This window comes from Choloepus didactylus, chromosome 13 (assembly GCF_015220235.1).
Source record: "Choloepus didactylus isolate mChoDid1 chromosome 13, mChoDid1.pri, whole genome shotgun sequence".
Classification (NCBI taxonomy): Eukaryota; Metazoa; Chordata; class Mammalia; order Pilosa; family Megalonychidae; genus Choloepus; species Choloepus didactylus.
Window position 1 is genome coordinate 88333228 of NC_051319.1, and position 21356 is coordinate 88354583.

At 39.3% G+C, this 21356-nt stretch overlaps 2 pseudogenes; one reads left to right on the forward strand and one right to left on the reverse strand.

The window, feature by feature from the left end:
* The first annotated feature begins 58 nt into the window (after positions 1-58).
* LOC119507782 lies at positions 59-16711 on the forward strand (annotated as a pseudogene).
* A 2141-nt stretch (positions 16712-18852) lies between these two features.
* LOC119507783 lies at positions 18853-20987 on the reverse strand (annotated as a pseudogene).
* Between the last annotated feature and the right edge of the window lie 369 nt (positions 20988-21356).

Here is a 21356-nt window from a genome sequence, read left to right on the forward strand (position 1 = left end):
CGCTCGCGCAAGCGTAGTATCAGGTTTTGCGCTCTGGTAGGACGCCACCTAGCCCATAATGTGGGGCATGCGCAGAATCGACAGGCTGGTTCTGTGGCGGGCCAATGCGGGGAGGGAAAATGCTTTCGGCAGCCTGATTAGCAGCGGAGGTAGGAAAGCGCAGGCGCAACAACTACCGGTTACTAGTTGGGAGGAGGGAGAATTGCTTCGTAGAGGGAGGGTATGGAGGAAAGCGTGGAACCCCTGGAATGAAACCGACTTCGCTCTTCACTTGTCCATAAATTATAAATCCTGTGTGTCTCTGGATTTACTGTGATTTAGGGACAGTGCTAAGTGGTTTACATGTATCTTTTTATTTAATCTTCACAACCTAATGACATGATTACTTTTCTTGTAGGTGAAGGTATTAAGAGTTGATTCATTCAATATTGCACGATAATTCTATGCTAGCTGCTGGGAATACTATGGTGAGAACAAGGTGAATGTTTCTGACTACCGGCTGCTGTTGGAGCAGAGGGGTGATCAAACATTATACAAATACACATAAAATTGTTACTAATATTCTTAAGTGCTCCATAAGTGTTTGAAAGGGAGTAACATTCATCTGGGAAGAGAGACAGGGAAGCCTCTCTATAAGCCTCATCTATAAGAGGAAGATGAACAAAATGGTGAGTATTAGTTTATTGGGGAAAAGGGAAGGGCAAAACAAGGAAGAGGGCATGAGTGGTCAGGCACACAGAACAGTTTGGGCGAGGCCTGGTATGAGAGAGAGCATAGTGTGAGAAATGTTCTAAATTAGGTTTTCTCAACCTCAGCACTATTGACATTCTAGTCCATATGATTCTTTGGGGGGTAAGGGGGAGAGTGCCTTGTACCTTGTAAGATGTTTAACAGCATTGCTGGCTTCTACCCACTACATGCCAGTAGCACACCCCTCGCCCCTCAGATGTGACAGCTAAAAATGTCTCCAGATGTTGCCATATATCCCTCCTTGAGGGCAAAATCACCAGAGGTTGAGAGCCAGTGGTCTAAATGAAGCCAGTGTCATTGGAGCAGCAAGTGAGGGAGTTGAGGCTGGAGTTGAGAATGGAGCAACTGGCAGGGCCTTGTGGGATTCAGGTGTTGCTTCTAAAAAAAGTGGGAAACTGCTGAAGGTTATAAGCTGACACCTGACACAATCAGATTGTTTCCTTAGGAATAGATGGCTCAGGCTGCTATATTAAATCACTTCCAAAACGGTGGCATCCTAACCGCCTAACTCCAAATCCCAGGCCATTAACCAATGAGCAGGACTGTCTTCCGAGCTGATTGTATTAAAATATATACCATGAGTCCTTGCATTATATCCTGGAATCAACATTCTGTGGTCCTCACAAATAAAGCCAGACTATTGCTTTGGGAAGCAAAGCAAAGCAAAACAAAACAAAACACCCACGAAATAAGACAAACTCACAGAAAACACACACAAAAAATAGCAACAGGAACAAAACCAAAAACCCAGAAGAGAACTCTAAAGAACAACAGGAAGCAATCCTTTGAGGCCCTCTACCCCATCAGTGAACTTTTGAAATTGCTCATCCACCCATTTACCACCACTTCTAATGAGTTTAACAAAACAGATTGTAAAATTTTAGATAGAAAGAGCACATATCCTGATGTGCTGAGGACAGTCCTGTTGTCCCATTTTGTGCCTGATTTTCTAGCATGATGATTAATTTCGTCCTCTCTTCAGTCTCAAAAATAGCTTATCAACCACTTTGGTTGATAAATTATGTGATTATACTTTCTTTAAGCTACATTATCCATAACACTTAGTTTTTAGTCATCAATAACACAATAATCCATCACTTCATTGCTTTACTGATTATGTTTGACAAAAATTCTGGTCCCTCTTGTCTCTTCCAATGTTTTTGCTTCCCCCCATGCAGAAGAGACATCACTCAGATTTGAATGAAATACAAAAATATTTGCAATAAAAAATTGCTTGCTTAGGAATGAATTGTCAGATACAGATTTTATTCAAATACTGCTTCTGTCTGTGAAAACAAATTGCCGTATTTACTTGATTTTATCCCCTCCATCCCCTTCCCCAATGGAGAAGCCAAACAAGAAAACTGAGTTACTTGAATAAATCTGCCATAGTGTATGTTTGACTTTGAAACAAGCTAAAGTATCTTGCAGAAGCCCCTTGGGGATTTTGAGAGCATCAGTCAATTTCATGAATAGTAAATACCCCTTTCTTTTTGGAAAGTTTTCAGTGTTACTTCCCCACCCCAGGACAGACTCCAGAAAGTTATATTAAAGGAAACTTGGTAATGTGCTGAACTCAGTTAATTGCGCTTGTTTCATTGGGAGCAGAAAGCCTCCACCACCTCAAGAAATGATGGAACATGAAATGGGCCTGTAAGAGCTTGTTCAGTCCTTATGGGAAAACTAATTTATCAATTATCAAGCTTGTAACAAAAAAGGAAAGAAAATTCTAGTCATGAATAATATTTTTAAATCTGTTTGACAATCATGCTAGCATCCATATGAACACATAATTCATAAATGCAATAAAACTCCCTTTTCTTAAGATAATTGTTTCAAAGTAAATATGTCATAGGGAATTGGGCCAGAAAATTATGGTTTGACTAAGAGCAGTTTTCTCCTACCAGAATGCTTCACTTATATCCACAAACTTCAAGTGAGGTGGGGATTTGGCATCATGTCAGGGTCAACAAAGAAACCTGATAATTCTGTTAAATAACAGTTCATGCTGAGGATGCAAAGGAAGCATTTGAAAATGATAGCTAACATCTGTATTACTTACTATGCATCAGACTCTGCTCTAAGCACTTTGCACATATAACGCCTTGAAACAGCCTGAAGAGGTATGTGTTATTATTGTTCCCATTTGACACATGAGGAAACTGAGCATAGAGTAGTTAAGTAATTTGTCAAACATCAAGCTAGGAAATAGGAGACCTGAGATTTGAACCCAGACATCTGACTCCTGAGTCCTTGTGCTAAACTACAAAGATGTGTTTTTATTGTTTTATGAAATGTGAATGTGGAAAAAGGCAAAATTTCTTATCTACTACTTTACCTAACGTGGTTATATACACATTAATAATTTAAATATTGCAATGAAATATTTGGTAATTGCATCTACACCTCCAAATGCTCATATATTCATGTTGACAAAAACTTTTTTGTAATCTCATTAGTCAAATGATGGGTTACCTTACATTTAGGCTTGCTTTATATTACTCATATACTTTAATTAATATAGCATAGTGGTTGTGGCAACCTGTGGCCTGAGCAAAACAGGCCTGCAGATCTTTGGTGCACAGCAGTCTGCATGACCTAGGCAGCTAAATGTTTAACCTATTGTCTTTCTAAGCCAGTAAAGAGAAAAAGGATAAATTGACCTTAAAATGTAACTTTATGCAAGCAGGCAGGAAGTGAGAGGCTCTTAGTCTCACAAAAAGAGCAAAATGTAATTGTTCAAGTGTTATTCTAGTCCTTCCTGCACCACCCCCCAGGTCAGAGTGACCTGTTCCTGCATCTATGCTCTCCCTACCCTTAGGAAGGCCTTTGCCTTGAACTCATATAAAAGGCTTTCTGCCCTTTTTGCATCGCTCGGTCATCTTTCCTGTGAATGTGACGCTTGCCTGGCTTGAGAGAGCTGTCATGATCTCTCCACAACTTCTCACCCTGTAAATAAGCCCTAAATAAAGGTTCATGTATCCAAAAATGCTTGTTGTCTTCTCTGGCCTCTGGACTGGCATGGCCCTCATGGACTGCGACGGTGGTTAAGGGTGCATGCAGTGGAACCAGACTGCCTGCATTTACGTCTTCTACCACTTAATAGCTGTGGACCTTGAATAAGTTATTTAAATTCTTTTGGCCTCACTTTTCTCATCTTCAAGAGCAAAATAGTAACAGCATTCATCTAATGTGGTTGCCAGGAGATTATATGAGCAAATGCACATAAATATCAATACCTGAGTACTAAGTGCTCGATAAATGTTGGCAATTATTATCACTGCTGAATCTATATAGCTATAGAAGCAATAAAATTTTGTCAGGAACCAAACTGGACTTTTAAAAATCTATAATGATTGGATTTGAAGAAACTGCTTCTGAGATAAATCAAACACATGTACTTTTAGTCTGACCTGCATATTTTGTATTATTTTATAATTTGCCTCTTGATACAGTGGAGTGCATTAAAATTATGCTCATTTTATCTTGTGTCCCAGATTTTCCAAATTGGGCTTGTCTGCATTGTAATTTTTAGTTTCACAAATATCTTTTGATATCAGAAATACTGGTTGAAAAATCGCCCATATGTTAATAGCAGTTGTGGTTGCAAATTGTGAACACTGCTACCAATAGTTGATTCTTTTTCTGTTTCATGCTATTTCAAATGCTAAAGATGAGTTCATCTTTCTGCTTTGTCTCCTTTTCTCTCTTCTCTTTCCCTAATACACAATTTAATTTAGCAGGAGACATAAGATGAATTATGATGTGGAAAATCTGTTTATTTACAAAGAAAGAAAACAGTAGCATCCCAGACAAGTGAAAAAATTGCCATAAAATTTTTAATGTATAAAGTTTCTTAAGACCATAGGGGCATCAGGTTTTATTATACTTAACAGGAGGGCAGCCTAGAAATTATTGCAAGTGTAATCTATCGTGGTCAGAAGTCTTTTAGGCAATGTACTTTTCATATTTTTCTGTTAGAATTCTTCATGACCCTCTCAGTTATAGGCACTTCAAGCCATTATTGCTTATCATTACAGCTTAACTATTTGCTGTTATAAAGAATGCCATATTAAGCTGTGTTTTATTGTAAGACAATATTTCCATGACAAGATATTGCCACCCAGGGAGCTTTAAGTCAAATAAATTTTAATTCTTGTTTTAATTTTATAGCTTGCCATTTGGAATGAACATGCCCAAGCGACAGAGTTCTAATTTTTCATTTTGAGCTGATGTTCACATTAATGTCATGCAAATAATAGTGTCTCACCTGAGTATGAGATAGGTCACTGGGCATGTGACAGGTGAACATTGAGGGAGAGCACCCTAGCTTGTTGCTTGTGTGCAGCAGAACATCCTTTTTCATCAATATTCTCAATTTATTCAATTCTTACCCAAAAGTTGGAGAATGTGTTTCCTGAGCAGAGGATGGAGAGGGTTACTCTGTGTCATCTTCTTATTTGTTGGGCTGATAAGTAAAGCAGGGAAAAGGGTTTGTGCGTTATGTAGAAAGCACTTAACACTGCCAGTCACAAATGAATATTAAGTCATAGTACTTAATATTCATTTGTGACTCATTATTGTGGATGTATAAATGATACAAATAAATAAGTGAAAGGGAATTACCATATACTAAACTCTTACGTGGTGCCAAGTGTTGTCCTGGGCTTTTAACAAATTCACATCTTCTCATTTAATGTCTACAACATTCCTTTATGTAGAGATTAAACTATATGAAATTACCAATATTTGACTATTTGGGGCCTATAGAAAAAGGCAATGTCATATGTTTCAACCTAAGAAGCAATATCATCCTCATTCTACCAGTGGGTAAAGTGTGACTTACCAAGTTTAGGTAACTTGTCTAAGGTCACACAATTAGCATGTATATATGTACCTATGCAAATATATATGTATGTACATATTTTATAATTAGGTTTTAAACCAGAGTCCATCACCAATGCCTATGCTCTGTCCATTGTACCACACTACTTCCCATATCCCCACGAAGAATATTTGAAATATAAAAGGCAGGAGGTGTGAAGAAAGTTATTTTTTAAAAATCTCACGGTAACTCTGATGCTGGCATAGCTGTGCTTTCATTGTAGCTTGTGCAGAAATGATTGGGGAGAAGGAACATTTCACTGCTGTTGGGGAAGGGGATGAACAAGACTAAACTGATGGTTTGAAATATTTCGTTCAGCATTATATTACTGTGTTCCTTTGCTCAGAAAAACAGACAGCCTTTTGCTGCACACATGCTCAGAAGAATAATGATCTTATTTTTTCTGATTTTTTTCATTCTGATTAGATATTCATGTTGTTAGTTTAGTGTCCCTGTTACAAAAAGTGGTAAACCTCTTGAGTCAAATACATAGCAATGGAGTCCTCCAACTGTTTCCTTTTGGAGGTCTAGGTTAACACTTGGCCCAAAGTAAACTCCTGCATTGGGTTTAGAGTCAGTTCCATGCTCGTAGAAGGAGAAATGCCAGAATGAATTCTTCATCAGAGTTGCTAACACAAAGTGAGAGGCCATCAAATTACAAATGAGAACAAGCCTGCTAAAAGGAAGCACTAATGTCTGACATTTCCAGTTCTTAAACAATGATGTCTTATTAATTTTTGTGTTTATCTATTGTATTCTTAAAAATCTGAGTGGAGCTTTGAAAATAGATATTTTTGTGGACTTCTCAATTTCCTTTCATGGAGGGAAAGTTACTATATACTAACCATAATGCTTCTCAAGTACTTAAATAAGACTTTTTCTTATTATGACTACTAATTATATTGCTAATTAAACTCTTTTTCTCAAATGAGGATTAATTTATTTTAAAATAAATTAGGAGGCACGTGAAATCAAACATGATTTTCATTAAATTCTGCAAATTTAGATCTGGAGGTCAAAGACAAACATATTTATGCCTTTTGATTTTGCATCAAGCAGTCTAGATGTTTTTGTTTCTCCCTATGCAGTCCTAAGTTTACAGAATTTAATGAAAATAATAAATCCCCTCCTGTCTGAGATAATGAAATTTTCCCTGGAAGAGAGTATAAATATTTCTTGACATTTGCTAAGATTTTATTTTAGCAAGATTAACATCATTTAAAAGATTATTTGATTTTAGGTTTATAAAAATCATTTGTTTTCTGGACTTTCTCTAATAGTCCGTCCTCTTATTTCCAAAATTGACTTCCGTACTGAATGTTGTAATTTCCAACACACTCTCTTTTCAGCCTCTGGCAATTAAAAATCTCAGCTTCACATGAAAATTTTGAGAGGGGCCTGGAAGTTTAGCCTGAATTAACTAAGATACCTCTAAAATTAATAAAAGTAGGCTTGTCTTCACATCCAAATCATGAAAGCAAGTGCCTAAAAAATGACCAGAATGCCCTTTGTTTGATTGGGTTTCACATAGTGAGAATTAGAGAGAATTAAAACTACCGGGAACCTTGAGATCATTTGTTCCCCACCCTCTGATTTTACAAATGAGGAAGTGAGAGTCAAGAGAAGTTAAGGGATTTGAGCAATTTTACCAATATGGCTATTGTCAGCTTTACCACTGTATCTTTTTTGTGCCTTTCAGATGGTAGGTGACAGACAAAGATTAGGTTGTATGTAAGTAACTATAACCATCCACTTATATCAGAAGCTCTGTTAGTGGACAGGTTATGTTATATTTACTTTTGTATCTCAACCATAGGACATAGAGTAATACTGTGTTTGTGATATTTACTCATTTATTTAACAAATATTTATTGAGCATCTGTCACATGCCAGTCACTATATACAACAGAGAGACTCTGTCTCTGCCTGAAAAAGTCCTCTTCTCCCACCTCCCCTGTAGGCAGCTGCAAGTAAGCCACCCCCAGACCTCTGCTGCAGAAATACTTGATGAGGTCACCACAGAGTTTCCAGCCCATTTCCAGCAGGCCAGTCTGCCATTCCCTGTTCGTGAACTGGAAGGTCCAGACCAGGAAAAGGCTCTCATATGCAGACCAGCTGCTTGGGAGAATGTATATAGTACCCGCCAAGGAATGTCCTTCTTGTCAGTGATAATGACACCCCTAAACAAGAAGCCTTCACCTGCCTTCAAGACCCCTCAGTCCTGAGCACTAGTGCACATGGTTTAAGACATTGAGGGACAGCATATCTCAAGAATCTTTTTTTTTAATTGTGTCTGTTTGGCAGAGGGTGGGGGGAGGAGATGGGTAGATCCATGCCAATGAGAACCCACAGAAGCAGGAGTCCCTGGGTAGTTTATTTTCTTAAATTCTTCTGCCAGATCCCTGAAGACAATTATCCCCTATTGCTGTGTAACAAATCACTTCAAAACTGAGTGGCTTAAAACAATAACAATAACATTTATTTTGTGCACAAATCTGCAATTCAGGCAGGGCTTGGCAGGGACAGCACATTTCTGTGCCACACAGCTTCAGCTGGGGGACTTGAAGGGGAGTACTGTATTTCTCCGACAGCTCGCTCACTGTTGATGTTGGCTGCAGGCTGGCACTTCATCTCTCAACCAGAACACCTACACACAGCCTCTCCACTTGGCCTGGGCTTCCTCAAAATATGGTGCCTGGGTTCTGAGGAAGAGCAGCCTGTGACAGAGTCAATCTGAAGCTGTATCACCATTTCTATACCTTCCTTGGAAGTCACACAGCATCACTTCTGTTTTCAGTTGGCTGGAAGCAAGTCACTACGGTTGGCCAATATTCAAGGAAAAGGAAATTAGATTCCTAAGTTCGTTCAGTAGAGTGTCAAAGAATTTATGGACATGTTTTAAAACTACCATATCCTCCATGGGCTATAAGTGGGAAAAGGAAGAATAGTAAGCAATTTCTTTTTCTTTTTTTTTACTTTTTATTTTGAAATAAATTCAAACTTATAGGACAGTTGCAAAAATAATACAAACCCCATACACAGAACCCCAGCATACCCCGACCCCCCTCCACTGATACCCAGATCTACCAACTTTAATATTGTCACTTTACCATTTCTTTCTTTCCCTCCCTCCCTATCTGTTATCCATCATCTATTGCTCTGTCTTCTGAACATATGAGAGCAAGTTGTACACATCCTTGAGCAAATAATATAATTCACATATATATTTCCTATGGACAAGAATATTCATTTATGTAATCACATTAAGTGTAGTTAAGAAGTTCAAAAATTTAACATTGATATAAAGCTTACATTCTATTTTTCATTTTTTTCTTATGTCCCAGTTGTGTCCTTTGAAGCCTTTTCTCCTCTATTCTTAGATCTCATCCAGGATCATCTATGGCATTTAATAGTCATTATCTATTTAGACTGTCTTTTTTTTCAATTGTAGAAATGTATATACAGCATAACTCTTCCCATTCCAACTCCTCCCAAGGATTCCATTCAGTGGGATTAATCACATTCACAATGTTGCAATGCCATCACCTTCTCACCATCCATTACTAGAAATTTCCCTTCACCCCAAACAGAAACCCTACACTCATTTCTCAACTCCCCATTGCCCCTTCCCCCACTACTCGTAACATATACTCTACTTTTCATCTCTATGATCATATTCTCTGATACTTTCTTGGTGTTTACCATGGGGCTTAAATTTAACATCATAAATCTATAACAATCTTGTTTTCTTTGATTCCAACTTAACTTCAATAGGACACATAAACTATGTTTCTATACTTTTCCATTTCCCCACCTTTATGTAGTTCTTGTCAAAAATTACATATTTCACATTGAGTCCAAAACCACTGATTTATCATTACACTTTATGTATTTTAGATCCTGTAGGAAGTAATAGTGGAGTTACAAATCAAAAATACAGTAGTATTGGTATTTATATTTATCATGTGATCCTCACTGGAATCTTTATTTCTTCATGTGGTTTCAGTCAATTGTTGAGTGCCCCTTCCTTTCAGCCTGCGCAATTCCCTTTAGCATTTCTTACAGGACTGATCTACTGGTAATGAAGTCCCTTAACTTTTGATTATCTGGGAATGTTTTCATCTCCCCCTCATTTTTAACCTCCAGTTGTTTGTGAATTTTCTAAGTCTCTGATGGTTATTGACTTCTAATTGTATTCCATTGTGGTCAGAGAATGTGCTTTGAATAATTTCAATTTTTTTTAAATTTATTGAGGCTTGTTTTATGTCCCAGCATATGGTCTATTCTGGAAAAAGTTCCATGATCACTAGAGAAGAATGTGTTCCCTGGTGATTTGGGATGCAATGTTCTATATATGTCTGTTAAATCAAATTCATTTATGAGATTGTTTAGGTTTTCAGTTTCCTTATTGGTCTTCTGTCTGGTTGATCTCTCCATAGGAGAGAGTGATGTGTTGAAGTCTCCCACAATTATTGTGGAAACATCCATTGCTTCCTTTAGTTTTGCCAATATTTCTCTCATGTATTTTGTGGCACCATGATTGGGTGCATAAAAATTTATGATTGTTGTTTCTTCTTGTTGCATTGTCTCTTTTATTAGTATGTAGTGGCCTTCTTTGTCTCTCATAACATCGTTGCATTTAAAGTCTATTTTATCTGAGATTAATATTGCTACTCCTGCTTTCTTTTGGCTATAGCTTGCATGAAATATTTTTTCCATCCTTCCACTTTCAATTTCTTTGTGTCCCTGTGTCTATGATGAGTCTCTTGCATGCAACATATTGATGGTTCATATTTTTTTATCCATTCTGCATATCTATATCTTTTAATTGGGGAGTTTAATCCATTTACATTCAACGTCATTACTGTGAAAGCATTTCTTGAATCAGCCATCCTATCCTTTGGTTTATGTTTGTCAGTTATATTTTTTCCCTCTCTCTCTTATTGTCCTTTAATGAACCAATATTGAATCTCTTTAGTACTGAACCTTTCTCTATATCTCTCTTTCCTTTCTTTGTTTCTCTGTCAGTAGGGCTCCCTTTAGTATCTGAAGTAGAGCCGGTCTTTTATTAGCAAAATCTCTCAGGATTTGTTTGTCTGTGAAAAATTTAAGCTCTCCCTCAAATTTGAAGGAGAGCTTTGCTGGATAAGGTATTCTTGGTTGGAAATTTTTCTCTCTCCAAATTTTAAATATGTCATGCCACTGCCTTCTCACCTCCATGGTGGCCACTGAGTAGTCACTACTTAGTCTTATGTTGTTTCCTTTGTATGTTGTGAATTGCTTTTCTCTTGCTGCTTTCAGAACTTGCTCCTTCTCTTCTGTATTTGGCACTGTGATCAGAATATGTCTTGGAGTGGGTTTATTTGGATTTATTCTATTTGGAGTTCACTGGGCATTTATGCTTTGTGTATTTATATTGTGTAGAAGGTTTGGGAAGTTTTCCCCAACAATTTCTTTGAATACTCTTTCTAGACCTTTACCCTTCTCTTCCACTTCTAGGACACCAATGAGTCTTATATTTGGATGTTTTATTTTATCTATCATATCCCTGAGGTCCATTTTGATTTTTTTTCATTTTTTTTCCCCATTATTTCTTTTGTTCTTTCATTTTCTGTTCTGTGGTCCTCAAGGTCGCTGATTTGTTGTTCACCTTCCTCTAGTCTTGTACTATGAGTATCCAGAATCTTTTTAATTTGGTCAGTAGTTTCTTTTATTTCCATAAGCTCATCTATTTTTTTATTTACTCTTGCAATTTCTTCTTTTTGCTCTTGTAGGGTCTTCTTCATGTCCTTTTTATCCTGTGCCATGCTCTTCTTCATGTTCTTTATATCCTGTGCCATGCTCTTGTTGTTTGTCTTCAGTTCTTTGATTAATTGCTCCAAGTACTGGTCTTCTCTGATCTTTTGATTTGAGTGTTTGGGTTTGGGTTATCCTTGTCATCTGGTTTTCTCATATGCTTTAAAATTTTCTGTTGTTTTTGGGCTCTTGGCATTTGCTTTACTTGATAGGGTTCTTTAGGATATGTAGGAATATTCAAAGCTTAATCTCTAATTTGTCAGATCTACAATTTGGTGGCGTACACTTTCTCTAACTAACAAGCAGACCGTGTCCGTGAGTCACCTATTCCCCTCAAGTCAGTTCACCCCAACTTTATCTTTGTGGTGTGTGGGGGTCTGACTCTTGTGGGGTCCAATTGGTGTACCAAATTTGGGTGTGTTGTTGGTGCTGTCCACCTTGAATGTGGGGTATGTGTCTGAGCAGTTAGGGAGGGAGGGCAGCTTTAATAATCAAACCTCCCAGGTGTTCCTGGAGATTTAAGGCTGTTGCAAGAGTCTAAACCTTCATTTCAGTCTGGCCACAGATTGTCTCTGCCGCTGACCCACAAGTCCTTGGTATTGGCTTATGGTCCCTGGGATTTCCGAGTGGGTCCCTCTTCCAAGCCATGCCCTTCTAGGGCTTCTGCTGAGGGAAGGTTGTGCTACGTCACAAGTATGCGCCATCCCTCAAGGGAAGTTCTGAGCTGCTGGGCCATGTAGGGGTGTTCCCAGCCTGCTATAAGAATGGCTGTATGGGGCATGTTAATTTCCCCCTTTTTGAACAGCTCAGCTTTCCCAGCTCCGGGACAATTAGCTGTGGGTGCGCAAAAGGCTATTGTCCACGCCTGATATTGTAGCACATGTGTGTGTTGCTGGAAACTCTTCCTGTCACACTGGGTCCCATGACGCATCTCTGGGCTATGGAGCCTGCGCTAGGCAGGAGCGTTCCCAGCCCGCCAGAAAGATGGCTGCAAGGGGTGTGGTTTTTTTTCCCCTTTTGGCTCACCTCTGCCTTCCTCGTTCCGACACAGTAAGCAGTGGATGTGTGAAAGGCAAATAGCAGTGGGTGTGCTAAAGGCTATCGCCACGCCAGATATTGAGGCATTTACACAGCCCGTTCCTGCTGAGCTTCACCGTGCAGTTCTCGCTGCTGTATCTGCAGCCGCTTTTGGGTTTTTTAAAAAAGAACTAGTCTGCCTCCAAACGCCAACCCATAGTTTCCCCACACCTCAGCATGGCTGCCGGATAATCAACAGGCTCACTCACTTGTTTCAGAACGCAGACTCCTGGTTTCACCAAGTGCATGGTCCCTGGGGATTCAGCGGAACTTTCCAGCTGGTGCATTGCTGGAACTGGTGTTTCTGGCTTTTATCTAGTATTTTTCACAGAGGTGTTTTTTTTTCCCTGTCTCTCCTAGCTGCCATCTTAGGTTCTCTCCTAAACATTTTCTTTTGTAGTCAGAGAAGACAGGCTGATACAGGTTAATATTGATGAATAAATAAAGATGTGAAAGAAAGAATTCAAAATATGTATTGGATTCTGACGTGTGAGTAAAGGGCTACTTGAAGATTGGATATTCTTGGTGTTTGTGGTTCTACAGACATGGCCTTTCGGTTATAATATACACTTAGAGCTGCTATTCATTTACTAAGGAAATAGTCTGCTTCTTGCAAACCCATTATTTCTGGTAAAGACATAGCCTCTAAATCAAATCATTTACTCATGGAACAAGGCAAATTTGGAGAACTATTTTGTAGAACTCTGTCCCTGTATTGATAAACATATTTGCTATTTTCTTATTTTTTCATGATGTATAAAGGACGACTCTTCTTTTCGTTTCTAGAATTTCACATCAGCAGAATGTCATGCTCATTTTGCCCCCTAGTGGTTTCTTATGTCCTTGTTCCATATTTGCATTTAATTTTTAAATCTTTTGCAATGTAAGAAGGAAAAGTACCACTCTATCTCCCCGTCACTACTATTTCACATGCATCTCATTTTATAGATGAAGAAAATAATATGCAAACAACTTCAGGGACTGATCTGGTGTCACACATTCAGCAATAACTAGTAATTGTATATTGCTGTGCCCTCCCACCCAACTAGAAATAGCGCCACTGGGCAGGACGGTCTTGTTCACTGGAGAATAAGAAGAGTGCCTAGCAAATGGTAGGTGATTGTTAAGTATTTGCTAAATGACATGAATGAATGAATGACTCAAGACTAGAAGCTGTATCTACAGATCCCATGCTTTATACTATTGGTTTGTCTGACCATCCTCAACATAAATCTTTCACCTAGCACTTGATATCTGTTTCTGTTTTATTTCACACATATTTCAACTCCTTGACTTGCCTCACCCTTTGCTTGCCCCATAATTGGGTTTATTACATGATCATTCATTTATTCATTCCTGTTAGTGAGTACCAGCTTCCTGCAGAACTACAAAGATACTTTTAATTCACCAGTTGCTTCTTCTGCATACAGAAAAATGTCAACTAGCAACATAAGAGCCATTTTCCCTATTTTTTGATACATTGTATCTAAATTTATTTCAGATCTGAAAAATAATGATAAAATAAGAACTAAAACTTGCATTGCACCTGTTTCTTAGCAGGCAACATTCTAAGTGCCTTACATATATTAACTTATTTAATCCTCAGAACATCCTTATGAGGTGGATACTATTACCTCCCCAGGTTTACAGAGGAACAAATGGAGGCACAGACAGGTAAGTGACTTGCCCACAGCCACATGGATGCTGAGCAGTTGAACTAGAGGTGAAACCCAGGCAGTGTGGCTTCAGGGTCTGCAGGCTTAACCACATGACTTGCCTTTCTAGCAGCCAATCAACCCTCACCCTTTCTTTGTTAAAGAAACCCTTACTTTATTTAAAGATACAGTATGACATATTTAAACAAGAACACTTAACCCTATATCTTACCTTTGGGATATATCAATGGTTCCCCAACCTTGTTGCATATTGGAATCCTTTGTGGTGCTTTAAAAAAATTTTGATGCCTAGTTTTTACTCCTAGATATTCTAATTTAATGAGTATGGGGTGCTGCTTGGGCATCAGGATTTTTTAAATTTCCCCCAGTGATTTTAATATACAGCCAAATTTGGGAACCACTGGGACGCATGCTTATTGAAGAAGGTAGGTGGAAGGGAGCAGGGGACCTAGTACCTAACTTGATCATATCCCTTTCAAAGCAATAGGGGACACTGCACCATGCTGCTCTTGGAGAGGTCAGGTTGGATTTGGGGTCTTGGGGTCTCGGGGTCCGTGGCATTATGTGGAGGGTGTGTGCACCACGAGCCCAGCGTGCCACCCCTGGGCTGCAATCAGGGTCCGGTGCACGGCCTCGTGGGAGGGAGCCGAAGCTCTCTGCACGACCCCACGGTTTGGCCCAGCCCCGGCCAGTTGCAATAGTGCAATCACATGGTAGGGCAGGGTCTGGGCACTTTGCGGCTGGAGCCCCAGCTCTTGGGCCACACCACAGAATCGCTTTCTGCTGCAGCTCTTGGCGCTGCCCGACTGCCAGTTATAGTCTTCCGCCGCCGCTGTTATAGTCTTCCACCACATCAGAAGGTTCCATTGCCCTTTATTTCCCCCAAATGCAGGGAGGCACCATAGCCCATTGGGAAAAAAAGGAAGAGGAAAAAAATCAGTGAGGGTGATCTAATTGCAAAGGTTGAAATGGATAAAGCCACTGTTGGGTTTGAGAGCCTGGAAGAATGTTACATGGCAGATTCTTGTTGCTGAAGGTGCCAGAGATGTTCCAGTTGGAGCAATTATCTGTATTACAGTTGAAAAGCCAGAGGATATTGAGGCCTTTAAAAATTATACCTTGGATTCCTGTGCAGCATGTCCCCCACAAGCAGCCCCAGCATCAACCCCTGCTGCTGCTGCTGCTTCACCTCCCACACCTTCTGCTCCAGCTCCTGGTAGCTCATATCCCGCTCATATGCAGGTGGTTCTTCCTGCCCTTTCTCCCACCATGACCACTGGCACGGTTCAGAGATAGGAAAACAAAGTGGGTGAAAAGCTAAGTGAATTGGGATTTGTTGGCAGAGATAGAGACTGACAAGGCCACTATAGGTTTTGAAGTTCAGGAAGAAGGTTACCACGCAAAAATCTTGATCCCTGAAGGCACAAGAGATATCCCTCTAGGAGCCCCACTCTGTATCATTGTAGGAAAAGGGGCAGATACACCAGCATTTGCTGACTATAGGCCAACTGAAGTAACTGATTTAAAACCCCAAGCACCACCACCTACCCCACCCCCGGTGGCCACTGTTCCTCCAGCTCCCCAACCCTGTAGCTTCTATACCTGTAGTCACCTGCCCAGCTACTTCTGCTGGACCAAAGGGAAGGGTGTTTATTAGCCTTGTTGCAAAGAAATTAGCAGCAGAGAAAGGGATTGACCTTGCACAAGTGAAAGGGACAGGACCAGATGGCAGAATCACCAAGAAGGACATGGACTCTTTTGTGCCTCCCAGAGCTGCTCCTGCCCAGCAACTGCTGTGCTTTTCCCAGGCCCAGGAGTGACACCAGTTCCGACAGGTGTCTTCACTCATATCCCGCTCAGCAACATTCCCCGAGTTACCACACAGCAATTAACGCAGTCTAAGCAAACCATAGCTCATTATTACCTTTCTATTGCTGTAAATATGGGAGAAGTTTTGTTGGTACGGAAAGAACTTAATAAGATGTTAGAAGGGAGCAGCAAAATTTCTGTCAATGACTTCATCATAAAAGCTTCAGCTTTGGCATATTTAAAAGTTTCTGAAGCAAATTCTTCTTGGCTGGACACAGATATAAGACACAATCACATTGTTGATATCAGTGTTGGCATCAGTACTACTGCAGGACTTATAACTCCTATTGTATTTAATGCACATATAAAAGGACTGGAAACCATTGTGAAAGATGTTATTTCTTTAGCAACCGAAGCTTGAGTGGGTAAACTACAGCCACATGAATTCCAGGGTGGCCCTTTACAATCTCCAATTTAGGAACGTTTGGAATTAAGAATTTCTCTGCTATTATTAACCCACCTTAAGCATGTATTTTGGCAATTGGTGCTTCAGAGGATAGTCTGGTTCAAGCAGATAATAAAAAAAGGTTTTGATGTAGCTAGCATGATATCCACTACATTCAGTTGTGATCATCGGGTTGTCAATGGAGCAGTTGGAGCACACTGGCTTGCTGAGTTTAGAAAGTACCTTTAAAAGCCTATCACCATGTTGTTATAATTAACCCAAGAATTTCTAGACTCCTCGGTCACATCAGTTCATTCTTATCAAGCTATTTATATGTTGTTAAACATGTGGTTCTTTTTATTTTAAAGTTAACCAATTATTTTGATTATTGAGTCTGTCCAGATAAGTTATTTGTAATGGGCATTACTGGATTATTTTAATGCCAATTACGCCCAAATATGGTGCACATTTAATAATTAAATACCAGATTTTAAGCTGTCTTCCTTGCCACTGGACATGTGGCCTAGCCCTTTGGTGATAAGTACTTCCACTAGGTAATGTAGTAGAGGCAGAATTGTGGTTCCCTGTTGAGACAGGTACATGAAAGCAACCTGGGTGAAACTTTGAAGCTCTGCAGTTAATTGCCTGAAATATTTTAACCAGATTTGAAAAAAAGAGAAGTCAGGAAAATTCTCTTGGAAAAAGATTTTGGCTTGAAGGTTTATTTTGGAATTTAACCTCAGTTAAAATTTTTCTGTACATGATTTCTCATGGGTGGGGAGGATAGAGAACATCAAGGAAAATAAGTGAGATTTCAAAAGTCAGCATTTTCTTAGATCTCTTCAACCATGTTGTTTATTTTTCTATGAATCCCTAAAATGTTTCGTATCTTCTTGAGATGATGATATAATGACATATAAACCAGTTACCTGGTGTGAGAATTAATGTGGGAATTTATTTAAACAGCTTAAATGTGTAACGGAGTAGAATTCTACAGTTACCTCCAAATAAAATATGTTTGTAGAATTTAATGGAAAGAAGTTGTCAAACAATACTTACTTCAAGATTAACTGGTGATTACTTCCAAATGAATTTAACTATCAGAATTTGTTGCTTGGAAAACTATGGAATAATTGTATGTATATAAAATGGTTACTAAGAGTTGGATATGTGCCAAAGTCCATTTATTACTGAGACCCATTTGAAAGAACAGGGGAAAGATGCATTGTCTAACACTCTGGAGCACTGAAAGATCATGCCCAAAACAAAGTGGTCATTTCTATTTGGATAAATAGAAAAAAAATAAGTAGAAGATGTTAAATGTATGCAAAAAAAGTCCTGTGTCTTTCCACTCCAGGGTTGTCTCATGTAAAATAAGAAAGGTAGTAGAGAGAAAAACTTTTTTTTTTTATGTTGCTATCTTATCTTAACAGCTTAAATACTTTTTTTCCATTTTGTTATGATTTGCCTTTCTTTTGGGGAGGGGGGAGATATTCAAGATGATAATAATTGGGAACATTATTACAATTCCAGACTTTCTGTCAAATTGATGTGTTTTAATAAATGTTTGGAATTGTTAGGGATTTTGTGTGTATACCCATAGGGAGATACTCAGTTATGTGAAAGGAAAGCTCTCTTATCTAGCTTTGTAGGAAACTCTGAAAGACAGGGGAGAAAAAAGTTGGATGGCTTTCTGGAAAAATCAGGTCTGTGGAGTTTGAAGGTTGTGATGATGAATCAATTTTGACATTTTATGCTAGTTGTATTAGTTAAGGTTCTCTAGGGAAACAGAATCAATGAGAGGTGTCTCTGATTATCAAATTCTAAAAGTGACTCACGCAACTGTGGATATGCACGAGTCCAAATTCTGCAGAGCCGTCAACAAACTGTCAACTCCAAGGAAGATGTCCAGTGAACTCCTCAGGAAACGAACCGGCAACTTCGACGAACTCCTCAGGAAATGCTTCACTGGGCAGCCAAAGAAGTGAAGGTCCTCTATCTGTCTTGCTTATAAGTCTTCAACTGATTAATTGGATTAAATCCAGCCAATTGCTTTCCCTCATTGTGGAAGGCACACCCTTTGGTGAGTCATCAGTCACAGCTGCAGTCAATTGACTGATGATTTAATAAACCAGCCTGTTGGTTTATTAACCAGCCTCAAACATCCTCACAGCAATTGTTAGGCCAGTGTTTGCTTGACCAGACAGCTGGGTCACCTGGCCAAGTTGACACATGAACCTAACCATCACACTATTCAAGGTAGAAGTGCTATAAAGAAGGATCAATAGGAAATAGAGAAAAATAAATAATGTTCTTAAAATAGTGGATGGTATTGTCTTTTAGAGCATATTTAGTTTAACTGCCAATCTTGAATGGGTTAGGGCAAAATGAAGAGTAACAAATATTTCACAATGTTACTGAAGAGTAGACATAGCTTTCTGAAGCAGCTGAACATTTATGGGATAAACTGGTGCACATTCTTGGCTTTCTCTACTTCTTACTGATTGAACATAATCTTCCAGGTCTCCCCGATGAGGAGGAGCCTGTTGTTTCCAGATGGATAGTCATCCAGCCACTGGGAAAAGCATGTGTGGGACCACTCTGCTCTCTGGAAAGGGAGGGATTTCAACTCAACTAGTGCTCTCGTGAACAAAAACTGCATCATGATGCTTAATGTATTAAAGTCCTCCAGGGCTGGAAGACTGGCCATGTGTTCACTTGTCTGGAACAACAGAGGTCTGAATGACCTCAGCATTCGTAGGACTTTCCAAAATGAGATACTTATCTGCAGAATGGACTCACAGCCAATTCCATGTGTGCAGAATCATCAACCAGCCACATAAGAGGTCTTATGAGATTGGCATTGCAGATAAAAAGTTCAATAGCTTCAGTATTGACAAAGACAAAATCTAAGGATTCAAAGTGCTTAAAGTAGTCACTCATGACTCTAGCAATGAAATCTTGTAGCTCATTCGTGTACAGACAACAAGGCACATCAGGGTTTCCTAAGCTAGATAATGACCCAGAAAAATCCTCTTGATGCATGGTGATGATTATGGCCTTAATGCATCTCCCACTGAAGTCAATAAGGGTTGCACAGCACTTTCCATAAGACAGTGGACAGACCGTGGACTGTCTTTAGGGCTGAAATTATTGTTTGCTCAGTTGGTGGTAGGAATGAGCTCTGACTGGAAATGACCTTTGTTCCAGATTGGTGCAATTTATACAGTGAATTCCCTGCTGCCATATTTCTTCTCTGTCCTTCAGTAAGAGGTCCAATTACCTTATTTGCATATCCGTGTGTGGAGAGAAAGCTGCTCAGATTTTAAACCATAGGACTGGATAGTCTTTGCCACATTTTTTGACACAGCTAAGGTGTAGTTTGTATCAACAACAGCCACATTTATTCACTTGCTATAATTTTAAAGATATTTGTCAAGTTCATCAGAGAAAGGATTATGAACACAAGAGGGAAAACCAAGTTGCTAGGATCACAGAGTTGAGATAAGAATTTTGATAGATAAGCAGCTTCATAGGGTTGCCATGAATCTTTCAAAGCCTTTTCTGGATAACAATCCAGCTTTTCTGGTATGGATATATCTTTTGGTCTTCTCTGGCTGTAGGTCAACATAGTGGTCTGTAGTTCCACTTGAATTACAATTCCTTTGAATGTCTTGACTGTATTGTTGAAGATGCTTCCATAACTCATTATAAAGACACAATAATTTAGGTTATTCTCCTTCTGCCTGTTTCGAAAACATAGAAGAACTTGTTGCCATCTGAAATTGAGAAGACAGGACTTGAGAAACTGAATTCCAAAATGTATATAAAATTTCAGCTTGTCCTTTCTTAACTATTTCTTCAATGAAACAAATGTAAGAAACAGGATCTCTCTTTTGGGCTAATACATTTTGCAGCTGTTGTACCTGTACACAAACAGCACAAATAAGAGCCATAAGAGGGAAGCACAGATAGGTGTAGCATTTCCTGGGGTTGGCAAGGTAGATTGTCCAGGTAGGTTGTCCAGGACCCCTCTCACAGCTGACTGGGAAGCCTGAGTCAAAACTTTGATGTCTAATGCGCTGTTGATATTTTCTTCTAAAGTAGTACACTATCCATCCACAACACCCATACTGGTATCCTTCAAAGTTCCAAGATTATGGAACACCTGAAGAGCTGGTCCAACTTAGGTTAGATTCTGAGTCTCCAAATCCTGCTCTAGTAGGTGCTTAGCTTGATTTCCCACTCCCAGTTGAGTCCTTGCAATAAGAAGTAGGTCATTTTCTATTATTTCTATTCCAGAAAGATCTATTCTGTGAGAAAGATAGTCAAGTTCATTGACACTATGAGCAGCTTTAGGCATCTCCGTGCTTCCTCCTTGCAGTTGTCCTTGGAGTCTCTTACTGAGATACAAGATGTGTATTATTCTCTGGAGCATATCACAGGCAACCTGAGGTTTTGCTAGTTGTGCAGTGTGGGCTACTATTTTACTGTATTTTGCTTTCATCCTGTTGACAACTCCCTTTAAGGCCCCAATCCTCATCAGCATGTTTTAGTTTCCTAGGCTGCTCAAGGGAGATACCATGAAATAGGTTGGTTCAAACAGTGGAAATTTATTAGCTTACAGTGTGAAGCCAAGAAAATGTCCAAATCAGGACATCATCAAGGCTATGCTTTCTTACCGAAGACCAGCTGCCAGTGATCCTTGGCTCCTCTGCCACATGGCAAGGCACATGGTGGCATATGCTGGGTCTCCCTTCTTTTCTGGGTTTGGTTGATTTCAGCTTCTTGCTTCTCTGACTTTCTTCTGTGTCTGATTACATTCTCTTATAAAGGACTCTAGTAATAGGATTAAAACCCATCCTGAATGAGGTGGGTCATACCTTAACTGAAGGAGCCTCATCAAAAAGTCCTATTC